The sequence below is a fragment of the Nylanderia fulva genome, unplaced genomic scaffold, assembly GCF_048542155.1.
Source record: "Nylanderia fulva isolate GAGA-0341 unplaced genomic scaffold, ASM4854215v1 Scaffold20, whole genome shotgun sequence".
Taxonomy (NCBI): domain Eukaryota; kingdom Metazoa; phylum Arthropoda; class Insecta; order Hymenoptera; family Formicidae; genus Nylanderia; species Nylanderia fulva.
Window position 1 is genome coordinate 3,868,885 of NW_028190264.1, and position 16,814 is coordinate 3,885,698.

At 35.1% G+C, this 16,814-nt stretch overlaps 1 long non-coding RNA gene across 1 annotated transcript in view; it reads left to right on the forward strand.

Annotated features, from left to right (window-relative positions):
• LOC114928626 (uncharacterized) overlaps positions 1-14,056 on the forward strand; it is an 83,575-nt gene extending 69,519 nt beyond the window's left edge. The window contains exon 3 of the long non-coding RNA XR_003819095.2: positions 14,001-14,056. This is a non-coding gene — a long non-coding RNA (uncharacterized LOC114928626). The remainder of the gene's footprint in view (positions 1-14,000) is intronic.
• The last annotated feature ends 2,758 nt before the right edge of the window (positions 14,057-16,814 follow it).

Genomic DNA, 16,814 nt, shown 5'->3' on the forward strand with positions numbered 1-16,814 from the left:
AACGAGAAGATTCGTTTATGCCCGGGTACATTCGGAGAACCAGAGTCCCCTCTTAAAAGTAAAGAAGCTCTTGGAAGAAGCTTTCAAGAAGCGAGCCTTGATCGCGACTTTGACAAAATAAGAATATTTTCTTCGACGCAGATTATATCTTTATTTAGTATTCTCCTTGAAAAGAGTTAAGTAACTGTATTAATTAACAGGTACAAAAAATTAAGTAACTGTATTAATTAGCAGGTAAAGATGATACTCTTTACGAGAATCAAAAAAATTAAATTATTATCTTAATATGTGAGATTGTTATTTATATATTATAACTAAAATCAATAAGGAATGCTTATTGTTCTTTAATATTTAAAAAAAAAATTTTTTTATTATTAAATTACGTTTGTGTCTATTTAAACTGGTTTTCTGTAAAAAATAAAATCGCAATAAAAAGACACATAAACGCGGTTATTCTCGTGAAAACAGGCACGCGTCACTGCACGAAAACAAGAATCAAAGTGATTCGTGCAACACACGTTGCATCGTGCCATGAATACATAATACGCGATGCCACTTGCTTTAAGTGGATACGTAGTTGCGTTGCTTTCATTATGAACGAAAAAAACATATCAACGTCGCGCAAGCCTTCTCACGTTAAATCGGTTAAACGTCAGTCGTTCGTTTGAAGGGTATCAGAAGGGGCGAAAGTAATCTATATGTACCCGAATTTTGATAAAAAAAAAGACGTATCGATTTGTAATCTTTATTTACGAAGAATTTTTAAAAATTTTATCCGGCTTTAAATTTTATTTGGGAAAGTGTTAAAGTGTTTGAAAAGCGTTAAAAAAGCGAGAGAGTTTTAATTACATGAGAATTAAGAAGACGAGCAAATTTTTTTTTTTTTTTTTCAAAAGATTCATCTCGATGTACTTTGTGCGCCAAACGATTCGCGCGACCATCAGAAGGTTAATTGCGACGAGCCTCACGCTCTCAAAGCAAGATGTTTTGCAACGCTCGTGAAGCCTCTCTCGATGGAGAGATCAACATTGCTCCCTTTGATTTATGAAAGTGATTTCGTGCACTTTAGCCGACTCGCTCGAATTTGTCGACCAGCGCTGCTGCTGCTGCTCTCTCTCTCTCTTTTCTCCCTCTTCGGTTAATTTATTCTCAAACGAAACTAGCGAACGAGTTCTCAATCTCTTATTTCCTTTAACTCGGACGCTGATTTTAAAAAATGTACTGTTGCAAAGTTTCGACGACTTGTTACACGAACGCTACACAAACGTCGGACTTTTTATCGAACGCGCACGACTCGAAACCATCTGCAAGTATTTTTAAGTTTCCTTTCGAAGTTTCCTTCCCTTCTTTTAGCAATTTCGTGCAATCAATTTACGAGTCTTATCAGATGATTACGGTTCAATCGAAGCCCGTTGCGCATAACAAAGAACTGTTTAATGTCTAACTAGCTTCGGGCAACTTGCAATAGAGATTATATCGAACTTTGAGATTAGTTCGAAATGAAAGAAGACCACTTTATCACAACTTATCTATACATTTTATTTTAAAAAGAGAATATATCTTTATAAAATAAAATAAACTATTTTTTGACATTTCGTAAGAACTGTATTTTTTTCTACGTTTATCTCGATATATTTCTAATTTTTTATTATTTAATATTTAATTTTTTTTTAAATTTTTCTTATTTTTAGAGTATATACTTAAAACCCTCCCTAATTTTCTTCAAAAAATCATCTCTTAGTTTCGCGCTTATTTAGATACACCTTATATATTTATATTTTAATTTTGCAAAAATTCAATGATGATTGAAAAAAGAAACATATATTTTTCGAGACGAGAATCGAGTTCTCGTCGCATAATGAGTTCCGATTGGCTCGACACTCTATCCACTCTGTTTCGCGCATTGATCAGTTTAATTGGAGCTTCCATTAGCGTGCGCTTTATGGATTAAAGTCGGAGTGGGAAGGGAAAGGCTCATCTTAACCATCCTAATCGCAAACTTTGACGACCACGGAGCGAAAGTTGTCGCGTTTGATCGATGCGAACTCGATGCTGCATGTAGCAGCTCTCACGATATTTCTCACGGTACAGTAGAGTCTAACGTTCTTCCTTGTCCCAGTCGTCGTTGGTCTTCTCGTAGTCCGCCTCTTCAGTTTTCGCGCGAAATATCTTGATATAAAAGCACACGTCTCTCGCGCACTCCCGATTTCCGCATGTCCGATCATGTGCGTCCCCAGACATCCGATATTTTTCTCGATACACCCGTGTCGAAATCGCTAACGCATCGCTGTCGACACGACTCGTCCATTTACAGTTTCATGGAAAACTTTGACGCAGGGTGATGGACGTGACAATATCGACACTATTATTAGCAATAATTTGAAAAATTTCTCTCTTTTTTTTTTTTTATAAAAGGAATGTCAGTTATGTTTGATGAGTGAATCGAGTTCATCTCACAATAATCGAATTAATTATTTTATTTTCATCAATAATAGTTTGTTGGAATGAAAATTATCATAGTAATTTTATATTAGAAAATATTATATTCGAAATATTAGATAATATTTATATTAGAAATATTAGAAAAATGTAGATACAGCCGCATATTTTGTGACTAATTCTTCGTTCAATTGAAATGACTTATTATACTTGTAAAACATCGGAAAATCAAAATTAAAAATATATAAAAATACTTAAAAGACAAAGTTGCGAAGAGTTTCTTTAGTTCTCTTCGAGCGACAATTATGTGATTAATTTTTTATCTCGCTTTATTGATTTTGGGCGGCGTTTAATTTAAGAGATTGCAACTGAAAGTAAATTCAGAACCTCGTGGTAATGCGAGAAATAGTCAATTCCAGGATTGGTCGTAGGTGATTGAAAGTACACCTCTCTCAGAACTGATAAAGAAGTTACTGTGAAAAAGAAAGAAAAAAAGAAGGACACGAGAAATGAGGAGAGTTCTCGAGTTATCGAAAGCAGCAAGATTTCTCGCGCTTTTCTCTTTATGTCGTCTGCAGTTTCTTTTCTCCTGACATCTGCTTATATATATTTACATATACGCATAAGTACAAGATGGTTGTAAATAAGCCATTTATGTTTACGACTGTGTATACAGTGTACGTTATTTATGATCGCGGACGTCTCCCAACCGAGCTATTATTTTCTCTTGCAGACTCGCTTAGGATAGTTCCTTTAAGGGGTGCTCTTACCCTGCTTACGTTGAAAGATCACCCGTCGAAACCGGGAAACCAGATGGCTTTCATACAATACGTCGAACACAACGCGATGTCGACGCGCAAAAGCTTGTTTATCTCAACGTTTTCGCTCCTATAGCACCGTGCTCGAGATTTTTGCTCCAAAGAGGGAAAAATATGTGTTCTGTAAAATGCACGTTTCGCGACAGAAGTGCGCTTTCGCGTATAAGTACGCGACATCAGCGTCGACTTATGCGTTTCGATTTCGAATATCAAACACGCGGATGATATATAATGAACATTTCGTCGCATATAATAATGTATCTGTCAGATCACCGATAGCATTAACTTCCGGAAACTATGTCAGACTTGCTGAAACCATCATTAATCTTGGCGTAATTACGTTATTTCACGGATTACATTACGGGATCTGAACTTTCTTAAGACTTTCTTGATTTATAGTACATTGAAATTTATACTTGCATTATGGCGAGATTATTTATTAGCTAATTAGATCTATATATATATGTATATACATAATTAAACTCTGTACTTCTTACGAAGTATTTTTGCATTCTTTACAATTTATCTATGATGTAAGGCGTAAATTCGTTTTTATCTTGATTTCTCTTCTCAACTAAAAATTACTTCCACTATAATAATTTATTATTAATAAAATACGTACATTACAACTGTATAAACGATCAAATTATGCATTAAATTAATCATATTAAATTATACACATATAATCCGTATACACATGACAGCTATTTAAATTATTATCTATTTAAATTATTACATAATCCGTACACACGTGGCATCTATTTAAATGATTATTTAGCGATATAATGAAACCATTCCAATTTCTGTCGGGCCGTTCTTAATTATTTCGGATGATACGTTCTCGGTTTCGACAGAGAGATATGCATACCACATCTCTCTATCCCGGCGAACTTTCGAGCTTCTCGCAACCAATGAGCCTCGTAAACGCGGGACCGCACTACGAACCATGCTTTCGTAACCATTAACGGCGGACTATGCCGCCGGTGTAAGGGACATTAGGATGGAGGGAGTCATTCTCTCCCCTCTTTGGCACGCAAATACGAGCTCGGGCGCGTCCATCGTCCATTCATGTGGGCCTTCCGACGCTATCCCGGGCTCCTTGCACGGCCGAACAGTGCAAATTGCTATCATCTCGATCGTCCGGCGGTACGTACAGGAAGGAGGGTGCCTCGGATATATGCTCTCCCTTGATTATTTGAAACGACATACCGTGCAACGCTCGATGGGATCGTTGAACGGTCAGTAACGCATCTCGATAGAGATTTCTGCGGTTTTCCCCTCTTACAAATCAGTTACACCAGCCAGGTACTGCAAAGCGTTCGATTTTATTTCTCGCTATTCAAAAATTGATTGATTCGATTAATAAATTTATGAAATTTTCGAATGAGCGAAATAATAATCTTCTATCTCGATATGTTACGATTTTGTTCTGTCGGAGAGATTATATTAAATTAAATTACACGAGAGATATATATTCTCGCAACGCTATTGCTTATATTCATTTCTTTGTTCTTAATTTACAATTGGGTTTAATAATTTTAGTACACATTTATAAAGGGAATTTAGCACAGCTTAATGATTGAATAGTGGAAATCTCAAACTCTCTAAATGCGTTATTGCAAGCGTTGTACATTCACCATGCTCGATTGAATTTCGCCCCGCAACAATCCGATCCGATTGTCAATGACAAATAGCCGGCCTCCCCATTGTTCTATCGCCAAAGCTGTCACTATCCGTCTATCCATTGTCGCTCTTGTTCCTAATTGAAATGAACCTACTAACTCGTCGCGCTATTGTCGCCTGTTTCGATTACCGTTTATCTTGCATTTACGTCGCGTTCTTCGAGAATGAAGCTAATGAATAGGAGAAATGTCAGGAAAATTCTTCGAAAAAAATATCGATAGTGTTTCTCGCATTCTTATATTTGGCGATAAACATGTAACGCGCGCTTTAAATGTAGTAAATGTACAATTATTTTCTATATCAAAATATATGTATAATTCTATAATTATTTAAAATCTGTAATATTTTTAAATATTTTTATTCATGTGATTTATGAGACTATTTTTAATACCAAATGAAGTTTCTCCGCCTAGAATCGTATAGTCGATATTTATAACTAAATTTATTAGCGTCGATAATGTAACGTATTTATCACGATATTGGCAAATAACGCAACGAATGGTCGTCATATTTACCAAATTATCATCGTAAATCACCTGTTGCCGCGCTCTATCAATTACAATTATACATACGAACAAGTCGCGCGACGACAGCGAATGGCGTCAAGCCATCAAATTCGTCACGACGTCGGCGATTTTTCGAGACGCTCGTTATTCCAGTTATTCGTGATTTTAATTGGTACTAATTTAATGTCTGGCACCCGAGATGAGTACCGATTATTATACTATCAGTGTTGAATCTGTCATTTCCGGATCCTAAACTGCAAATCTGCAAACAATTATATATTTCAATTTTTTACAATTTAATTTAATTGTCCACATCTTATTCGATATTTTTTTAATATTTATTGTTTCTTTTTTCAGTTCTCAATTTTTAGTTTAGCTTTAATCCTTTTACCTCCAATGAAAAAATATTTTTTCTTATTCTATCAAGATCTTCGAGATTTAATTTTTTACACTCAAAGCTACCTTTGTATTCAGTTTTCCCTAATCATTTTTGCTGTATGCATTCTGCATATTCGATTTCTGCTTTCGCCGATCACGTTCACGTTTCCACGTTCAATTGGTCAACCAGCAGCATTTCGGTGTCGTGTATTGATAGCAAGGGACGAGAAACGCCAATGGAGATCCCATTTGTGCCACGATCGAGGTGTTACGGGACAATTGTTTCGGACGCGACTAGCACGTTTCTAATCGTAATTCGGATAACGCGGACGATGCATTCGACATCCCTAAATTCTAACGCCACCAGAATATAATGCGCATCGATTTTGCCGTCGCAATTTCTGCGAAAGCCAAACGTTCCCAGACTTTAATCGACCTTACCTTATATCTTATATCTATTTAAAATTTTTACTTCATAAAAACGCACACATATTAAATAATTATTTTTATTATACAATATTTTTTTAAAACATCTTGTATATTTTTTAATTTTCGACTATGCGATTCTAGGCGGAGAAACTTTATTTGAGGGTATTAAAAATATTATCATAAATCATGAGTATAAAAATATTTAAAAATATCACACATTTTAAATAATGAAAATTCTATATTTTGACAGAAAACGATTTTATATTTACTATATACATTTAATTTAAACTTATAATGGTATTTATCAATTCGTACCTCTACGTAATTTATCGTTCAAATCCGGTTTCTAGGATGTTATATAGGGGATCTCACAGAGTGTGTATAATGTAATTTGCTAGATCTAGGACACTCTGTATATATTTAAGGGGTTTTCGCCGATCCCGACAGTCGGCTGTCATGGCACGACACGCTAAACTTTCCGCAGAGTAATTTTCCTCGCTCGCTCTCTCTCTCTCGGGGGTGGGAATAGAGTATTGTTTCTGGAGGCTCGGCTAGATAGAGGGTCGAGGCTCAACGAGCACTTAAAAACGGCCGGCCCTAACGAACCTATTTGCATTCAATAATGAAACGAACGACCGACCGTGCGTATTCGCACCAAAGGGCTTCGCTTCTATCCACCCTCTCATTAATAATACAACTTTAATACCGCGACGGCTCGTCTTTGTCTTACGGCGGATGATTCACGACCGGCTGTTTTTCACATCGCGAAACTAAACGCAAATTAATTTCATCTTTTTTAACGCAATTTGTTCGGAGCTTATTTTTTTAAAATATTTCTATAAAAATATTAATTGATTTGATTGAAAAATCCCAGAGAAATAAAATACAATTTCTCGGTAACGGCAGAGCTAACGATTGAAATAAAAATTCTCAGTAATGAAAAAAGGGTAATGAAAAAAAGTAGAAATATTACATTCTATTTCCGATACTTGATAGTAAATTAATATAATATAGATATTTGATAAATTTTAAATTTACGTTACTTTTAATATAAAAAAATAATACGTATTTTATCCAAATAAATTTTTGATATTCTATTTAATTGTTTGAAAAATTAAACAACTGAAAATTATATTTTAATATTTTCAAAGTTTTACTTTATATATTGTGACCCCTGTTATATTTTTTTTGTCTTACAATATTATCGACAATTATAAACAGGGAGTACACAAGTTTTTATCTGTAATCCGATCTATGTAGATGTATGATGAAAATTTAATTCGATAGAAAAATATTCGTTAAGCGTATCGATGTAAAATAAATGTACATATATTGTGCACATATCTTAAGCCGTATGCAGATGCGGGGGAGTATGAGACAGAGATTACAACGATGATTACATCGGCGGCGAAAATCCGATAACACCGCTGTAATGTAAACGTCGCTCGGACCGAAACTCGCGTTTATCGGATTCGTTGCCGCGATTCGTTCGAAAGTAGGGCGAATTCGATATAGCCGCTTCCAGCATCCCACGGTCCACTCTCTTTCTATGATATTTTTTCCGAATAATATAACTCGCATTTCCCAGATATTTTCAATTTTCCGCGACCGCTACCCTCTCACTGACGAAATAACATTCATATCGCAAGAAAAACATCGCTCACGACTTATGATAGCAAAATATAACGATTGAACTACCGTGTACAGAAAAATATCGCTGGTAGATACGTGACATATGTACACACATTGTGTAATATGCATGGTTATTAAATATGACAAAATAATAAGAATTTGTATATGTATAAACGAATTTAATATGATATTTTGTTCTTCAAATAGTTCAAAGTGTAAATTTTTTTAGAAAAATCCATCATTTCCTCTAATTCGAAGATTATTAATAAAATGTATTATTTATCAATATTTCTTCTCTTTTTATTCGATATTTTTCAATTAAAAAAAAAATGAATTACTTTTTGCAAATATTATTTTCTAAAATATGAAAAATCGTATATACGTATATATCACGAAATATCGAATATACTTTAACGTTGCAATTTTCTGATGGACGGATTAACCTGTTACATTCGCAATACGGCGGTAATCCTCAACAGACAGCCATCGCGGTTAATTTTTTTCGCAGAGAAAAAAGCTGGATGGAAAAATTCGCCTTGTGGAGCGTATAAACTCGCAATAGCTCGGCGAAATACTACTCTGTCCGTTTCTCCCTTGTATATATGTAGGCGCAACGACAGCGTTAAGCTGCGCCATTGGCTGTGTTCCAGATTTTCCGAAAATCCCCACGGGATCGGCCGCGATGTCTGTATATATATGGAGTCATCGGTGTAACGCGATGGTCCATACTCGATTTTCTAGAGGATAAAAAATACATTTTTTTCCCCTACGCGCGATAATTGAAGCGTACTCGCTCTCAATGCTGGTTTTTTCTCTTCTTCTTTTTCTCTTCCTCTCTGTTTCGCCATTTTTCTTCCCTTTACATTCGGATTTTTCGCGAACGCTTAGTTCATCAGAGCGCGTTAATAGTTAAGCGGACACCATAATGGCGGGCCGCGCAATTTCGAACTTTGTTTCAATTTCCCACATAAGCGCGCCGCGTACGAAAGCAATTTAACTCCCTTCCTCCTTCTATGCTTCTCCATAATAGCCCAGGCCAGTTTGCAATGCCTACGTCGGATTAATTGAGTACTTCCATTCGTTCGTGGCTCGTCTATAGTCGCGGTTGAAATAGCTCCGAGGTCTGGATTTGAACTTCATTCGTGAGATTTCCTAGCTCTGTGTTGCGTTAATCTTGCGCGAAATACAGAAGAATGCGATTCGGAGAATCAATTCTTATTATTTTTATTCTTATTTACGAAAAGATAGATAGAGAATAGAGGGAAGTTTAGGAATATATAGGAAATAATTAGGATAATGTTCTATCCTCAATGCGTTTCTATTATAGATTCACATTTAATGTAACATCTTATATATTATATATTATAAATATATTCTATAGAATATTATAAAAATCTCGAGTTTAAAATAAATTTATACGATTTCATGGTATTATGAAAAGATAATATCTTATATATTATATAAATTTATTATAATTATATTATAGATATATTCTATAGAATATTATAAAAATCTCAAGTTTAAAATAAATTTATACGATTTCATGGTATTATGAAAAAATAATATCTTATATATTATATAAATTTATTATAATTATATTATAATATATTCTATAGAATATTATAAAAATCAAGTTTAAAATAAATTTATACGATTTCATGGTATTATGAAAAGATAATATCTTATATATTATATAAATTTATTATAATTATATTATAAATATATTTTATAAAATATTATAAAAATCTCAAGTTTAAAATAAATGATTAATATATAAAATATTACATTAAGGTGTGAATCTATAATAGAAACATATATATATATTTATCAAGATCTTAGAGAACAACTAGATATAGAGAAGCTCCTATTTAGTTATTATGTTTCGCTTGTCCCCGGGCTTGAATTAGCGATCGCGTTCGACTACATTCACGTAATTGAATTGAATTTGGACCGTTTGGTTGGCCAGTTGCGTATTATTGGGTCAGGCGAGGAAGAGATACGTAGTCCTTCTCCTTTCCCATGCAAATGAAGCTCCTGTTCCTCTATATTCTCGTCTCGGCTCGTTTTCTCATCATCTTGTTATTATTCGCATCGACTGTAACATCTCGTTGATCCACGACCTATTCTCGCCGCGTCCTCTCGTTGGATTAATCCCGATCTATCCACCTCATAGATCTCTACCTGTGTACCTTCTATAAACATGAAATTAAATTTAAATGCGACACGATCCAAGCCAAAAATTACGATAAAACTCAAATTTAATTTAATAGATATTCTACGTCGAGTCGTATTTAAATTTAATTTCATTTAATTCGAAACAGTTTATATTCTGAATTATATTACACTGTAGAACTATATATATAAGAAATACAAGTTTTTGTTCGTATAAAAGCAATATTATTCTTCTCGATTACGTCGAGTACGAAATATTACACCCGCTGTGTCTATTTAACTGACATTTTATCATCGCTCGTGTATCAAGCTTTATTGTTAAAATAGCAGTGTTTTTGCATGATTTTATGATATACCGCCAAGAGTTAAATGTAGTACATACATCAAGTTTATACGTCTCGCTCTGTGTATATATTGTCGTGTCGCTGTAAATTCGTCGAAGCAAGAGTTACAGCTTCCCATCGGAATACAGACACGAGTACATAACGTTTCTGATGAGGGTCGGGACACGCCGTACGTCGGCGAAGTTGAATCTAACGAAGCCGAGTAGAGAAGGGAGGCGACTGTTGACTGCAAAAGCGAATCCGCGTAATAATGCAACGCGGTGCAATTTCGCACACACTGTTCCGCGGGGATCCGTCGAGGATACAAGCGGAAACCGCAATAGAGGGGAGTTCACCTGAAAGATGATGTACAGTAAATATAACGCGTACACACGTACGCGCAGCTTTCACACATTTGTCGCATAGAAAGTGTACGGATTATATTTATTCATCACCCTCAACTGTATAAATAAGTGTCCCGTAAAAATTCCCCTTTTCTCTCTCTCTCTCGTGCTTTTATATATTGAATAAAAAAAGAGCAAAAAAGAAAGATAGATAATTTATACAAAAAATATTTTAAGACTCTTCGAATATTTTATTTCATTTTTTGAAATGACATTTTTTGCCGACGAAGTAGGTTCGCATTTTTCAGGATGCAATTTTCAATGATGCAGCGATATGTTACGTATATATGATATTCCCGAAACAACCGCACCGGGTTTCCGAGAGCACGATTACGTATATAGTTCTCTTATTAAAGGGAGCCTTTATGCGGCGCCGAGTTGTCGCGAAAATACCAGGATCACAGCTAATTGGTTTCTAAGCTTCGTAAAATGATCGAGCGAGCACTCTCGTTGCAATTTATCATGGAACAATCATATGGGTGAGATGGTTTGCGGCGTGTCTCACAATGTAACGATCGTGTAACGTGTAACGCACGAGCGTATGAAAATTACAGCGACCTTTCTCCTCTCCTTCAAAGCGCGCTCCGTTTCTGTAGGAAAATTGCCGCCTCGCAGATATTCGAGAAGTTATTTGCATAAAATTATCAAAACATCGCCGTAATAGAGAGATGTAAATTTCAGTTACCAAAATTTAAAGCCAATTTTTTCACTATAAATATTTGACTTGCGCGTTGCGCTCTTTTTTTATACACAATTTAATTTCCCGCGTCCTAACAAGTCCTTGATTACTACTGATGCAACAAAGTAATTTTCTCCATACGCAATCGTGTCACGTTCTTTCACTGTTAACCATATTGAGCTTTTATATAGAAATAAAAATCGACAATTTTTTTTTCAAACCTTTTTATTCCTCCCTTTTTAATTTAACCTATATGATAGATCTCGGCGTGAATAAAATTCTTATTTCTCGCTTCGATATTCCATCGATCGACCCTTAATTTAATCCGATTGTTACGCGAAAGAGAGAGAGCTGATCGAACGATAATTGGTATTACCATGGAAGAATTCCAATCCGGAGTCTCATAATGGCGTTCGCGAGTTAATCGATTTACGGAACGATTCGTAAGAAGGATTAAACTGGGCTTCGAATTTAAATAGGTCATTGCGCAAATCGCGAATCATCGCTGGTCCCGCGTCTTGGCCGACGAAATCGCGCTGTCGTTTCTGGCCGATTCTCTTTATTCGCCGTATTCGAACGTTCCCGTCCGCGCGATTTATTGATCCACGCACAATTCCACCTCGGAACGATGGCTAACTCCAGCCTTCATCCGTCTGTCTAGTCCAATCCTTCGTCGAGAGCAACGCGTGCCACGTAACCGTGATGGCATTTAAGCTCTCTAGCGATACAGCAGTGGAGTTTTAAAAGCCCGCAAATGTGTGATTTTATCACACTTTTAGATAACGAGACTCGAATTATTTCATTTTTATTTAAGCAACGTGTCTCGTAAAAAGAAAGAGAAAAAAATACTTATTTTGCTACGAAATTAAAAGCTTGAATATATAAGAATTATATATAGACTATCGCTAGCGGATTCTTAACCTCTCTTTGCAAATTAAAAAAAAAAAAACGTACGTCGTTGATGCTGGAGTAAAAACGAGCTATGAAATAAAAATGTAGACTATACATATATAAAATTATATAATTATATATAGAATTATATCTATGTATGAAAAACTACGAAATAGAAAAATATATAGATTAATCTATAGGATGTAATAATTATTACATCCTTAGAATTTATTAATATATACATATTTCAACCAAGATAATTAAAATAGCAAACTTGTGATAATTTTATTTATCTCAAAATATATTTTTTTGACATGTGGAATGATATTATGTGTCGATTATTATTATTTTCCAGATTTAAATACGTGCAATATAAACACGTTTACGTAATGTAAATAGGAAACACATTACACATAATTTATGTGATAATCAATAGATTTTATCGAATTTATAATCGCTTCTATATTGATTCATCGAAACAAAACATTAAAACCAATAATAATAATAATAAAACACGGTACATTTATTTGGGATGTGATTTTTATTTTACTACATAACACAAGCGCGCGCTAAACAAATTTTTACTCCGCGAGTGTACATAATTTTAATTCGCCGAATTTCAATTATGTTCATAACTCTAATTCCCGAATTTCTTGAATTTCTATTATGCACATAACTCAGATTCGCCGTATTTCTATTATGTAAATAACTGAAATTGTACCTAATAGAAATTCAGCCAATTGAATTTATGCACACAATAGAAATTTGACGAATTGAAATTATAACGCATAATAGAGATTCAAGAATACTTATGTATTGTACATGGTAAAAACTCGGCGAATCAAAGTTTAAAACATAATAGAAATTACTTCTAGGGAAAAAAATCTAGAAAAAATTACTTTTTTACATACAACTGTCAAAATACGCAATGACGGCCGCTCACGAATTAAACGCTATGACGGCACCAATCGGCATCGCGGATTAAAGGCAACAATTCTTCGATACGTTCGAGAATAAATAACGTGCCTTTTTTAGAAAGAGAATCAAAATTTTGGCATAAAAAAAAATAAAGAGGAAAATGGGAGAGAACAGCTCGATAATAACTACGGGGTATTCACTCGTACAAGTAGCTTGCAAAAAGATTCGCTGAGCTTAATGACGTCGTAGTAACTCACAATTTATTCAAATCTATGCTAACCGACATCATGGCCCGTGCACGCTCTTCATTCAAATTGCCGGTAAATCATATCAACGACAATTTACATGCCGGGATCCTTAATTCGCCGTCTTTATTACCGAGCCGACGCGACGGCCTTTGTCGTTGCAACATCATCCCCGAGTTCACCACAGCATGTTTCCGCCTCTAATCTAACATTTTTGTTCATCCGAGAGAGGGTGATTTTTCACTCGATGGGGAAAAAATATCGAAAAAAAATCTATCGATTCTCATTCAAACGTATTGCACCTCTTTTTTTTCGAATTTAAGTGCACTCCAACTCTTGATCTTCGCTTATCGATAAATTTTATTAGGTTGAAAAAATTTATTTTTTTTTACTTTTTTATATCATGTCTTATTTCTTAATTTATCTTTTTTTTTTTGTATTTTTGTAATTTTTCGTTACAATAAGTGTCTTTTTTCTTTTTAGGTGGACTCTTGATTGGGCTCTAAGTACAATTTCGTGACGTACTTCTACGTGTGTTTTGGTAAGTACATTGTCTGCTTCTCATCCACTTCCTGGCGAAACTTGCACTCTTGATGAAAATGGATTCGGCAACTTGACACATTTTATCAAGCGATCTGCGTTTCGCGATCACGTCCATCGGGAGCCATTAGGAATTTAAATATTGATCCGGCTGTCGTTGTTTGTAATGGAATCTCCGAGTGCCCGGCCTTGCAAATCGGAGCGCCGGATGGAGCGGCGGAGACTAGATAGTTCATTCGGAATCGCAGATCAAAGTTGCTGGTTAACTGAGTTAACTCGCGCGAGCTAATGTCGGCCGCGCTGGATGGTTTCGTCCGCCCATCCACCGTGATTCATTACCAACTTCGATGATATTACGTATAATATATAGTACAGTGACCCTCGGCCGCCGCAACGCAGCCGTCGTAGTTAGCTGCACCGAGACATTTTGCGAACGCTCACCGTTTTTGCGAAAGTTTCGCGTTTATGACTCGCCGCCGCATGATATATCGCTCGAATGCCGGTACTTGTTTGTCATGGGAGTTTATCGCCCGGGCTCGCCTTTTGCCACATTGCGCGAGATCTAGCCGGATGTCCGCGCACGGACGAGCGAAGCGTACTGCATTTTTGCGAAATTATTTATTCTTGGATCGATTATTATTTATTGCTTGCGTATTATTCGACACACATACACACAAAACAGGGAAACTTGGATTTTAAAAATACAATAGTGTAGAGATTTGAAGAAAAACAAGGTACGTAAATATTTGTTCCGTTTCATATTTTTTGATAAAAAATTATGAAAGTTTGACAAATTATTCAGATAAAATAAAAAATAAACAAATTGGAATTCTTATACTGTTACAATATTTTATTTAATGATATGATAAAAGTAACAGTAATAATAATAATTAATATATCTGCTCCTTCATTTAACTTCTAAAATTTCTTCATGGCGTCTGTTTTATCAAGATCGCCGTAATTTTGTGTAACCGGATTTATTATCCATTTATCATCCACTTAAAATCGCACGAATTACATATTCTCAAAGATGGATTCCTCTCTTGAAAATCTCGCGCACCATCAAACGAGTTAGATGATAGTATTTAATTGAGTTTACTTCTACGGGGTGCAACATTAAACGAATCGAGTTGCGTTTCTCTGCGAGCAGCAATTCTACTTGGAAGGTGATAACTTCGAAACACTATAAATGCTGCATACCTCCTTCATCTCGGCCGTTCAATTATTTGACATGGTTATTACAAACTTACTCGGGTCTTACACCATAGTCTTCTCTCAACAGACGCTCAGAATTGCCCAGTTTCCTTCGATTGCTCTCTTCCGACAACTGTTCGTCTTCTACTTCCGTAAGCAAGTTACTTTATTCGAATCTATAGAGTGTCTTAGTTATTCCGCGTTTGTCATACGATAAAAAGATTATCGAAATTATTGATCTAACAAATTAATCAAAGATGCATTAATAAAAAATACATCTTACAAAAAATGTGAATTATGTCATAAAAGTTTGTTCGACATGGATTTTTCTCGTTAGCAATTTTATGAAATTAAATTCTGTCAAATAATGATTTTCCCCGACTTTTTAATCTTTACTGAAATAATTAAAACTTTAAATTAAAATTATATCACACAAGGAAAATTATGCATAGGTGATTTAAACTTTTTTTCTATTTATAACATGTCAGGACATTTTTAAAAATTGGTAAATCAAGAATTATCGATGCGTCACATACAAAATACATTTCTCTTGGTTTAATATTTGCGATCCAGAAAAAGTTCGTGCTGCCTGACACACCCCGTATTGTCCTCCAGCAAGGAACAGCACCACTGTGACCATACCCCATTCGCGAATGAAGTGAATGAACAAAAGCTCTCGATGTCAGCCTCGGCTGTTGTTATTGATATCCAATATTCAGGTTGAACAAGAGAAAGAGAGAGAATGAAAGAGAGAGAGAGGGGGATGAGAGAGAAAGGAAGAGTCAGCTTTCGCATTCCATCAGTCAGCCGTCATTGCCATCGGTTTTTGCCCCAAGCGACGCGGAAAATATCCATCCTTGGGGGAGAAATTTGAATAATTTAAATATTCTATGCTATGTACTCAAAAATTTCCAGTATATTTTTGGAATTCTTTAAGAATGCAAAATATGTCGTTCTCATACTAGATACGAAAAACTAGTCATGAATGATTCTTAAATTGTCAAAATCCGTTCCATTATGCATAAACATTACATTATCTAAGATAATAGAATACAATATATTTAATTAATAAATCAAATATAATTATCTCTGCCATTAAATAAAATTTTTAATTTTTATAATAAAAATACTTTTTCATAGTTTGATTCGATTTCCTTTAAACAAGTTTTTTCACCGCTGCAAAGCATATCTATTAATTATTAAATGTAAAACTTAATTCTACAAAAAATCTTTAAATTGACATCTAATTTCAATTCAATAAGATCTGCGATCCAATAAAGAATTTTTGGATAGTCAATTTCATTTAAATGTTGACATTTTCATCAACGAGCACGTGAAGTCGCTTCCAAATGATGTTTTAAAAAATGCGAGATATCTTGGCCACGCTGTATAGAGTCATAAAACCGTGTACAGTATTGGTTTGTGTATATACGGCGAACGCAATTGGCATCCACAGCTTCAGTTCATCCTGAACGCAGGATCGGATCCCGCGCATCAATATTTACTCACGTTCCCGACGAATGACCGGGAGAACACGCGAGGCTCATTGAAGCCCGTACCTCG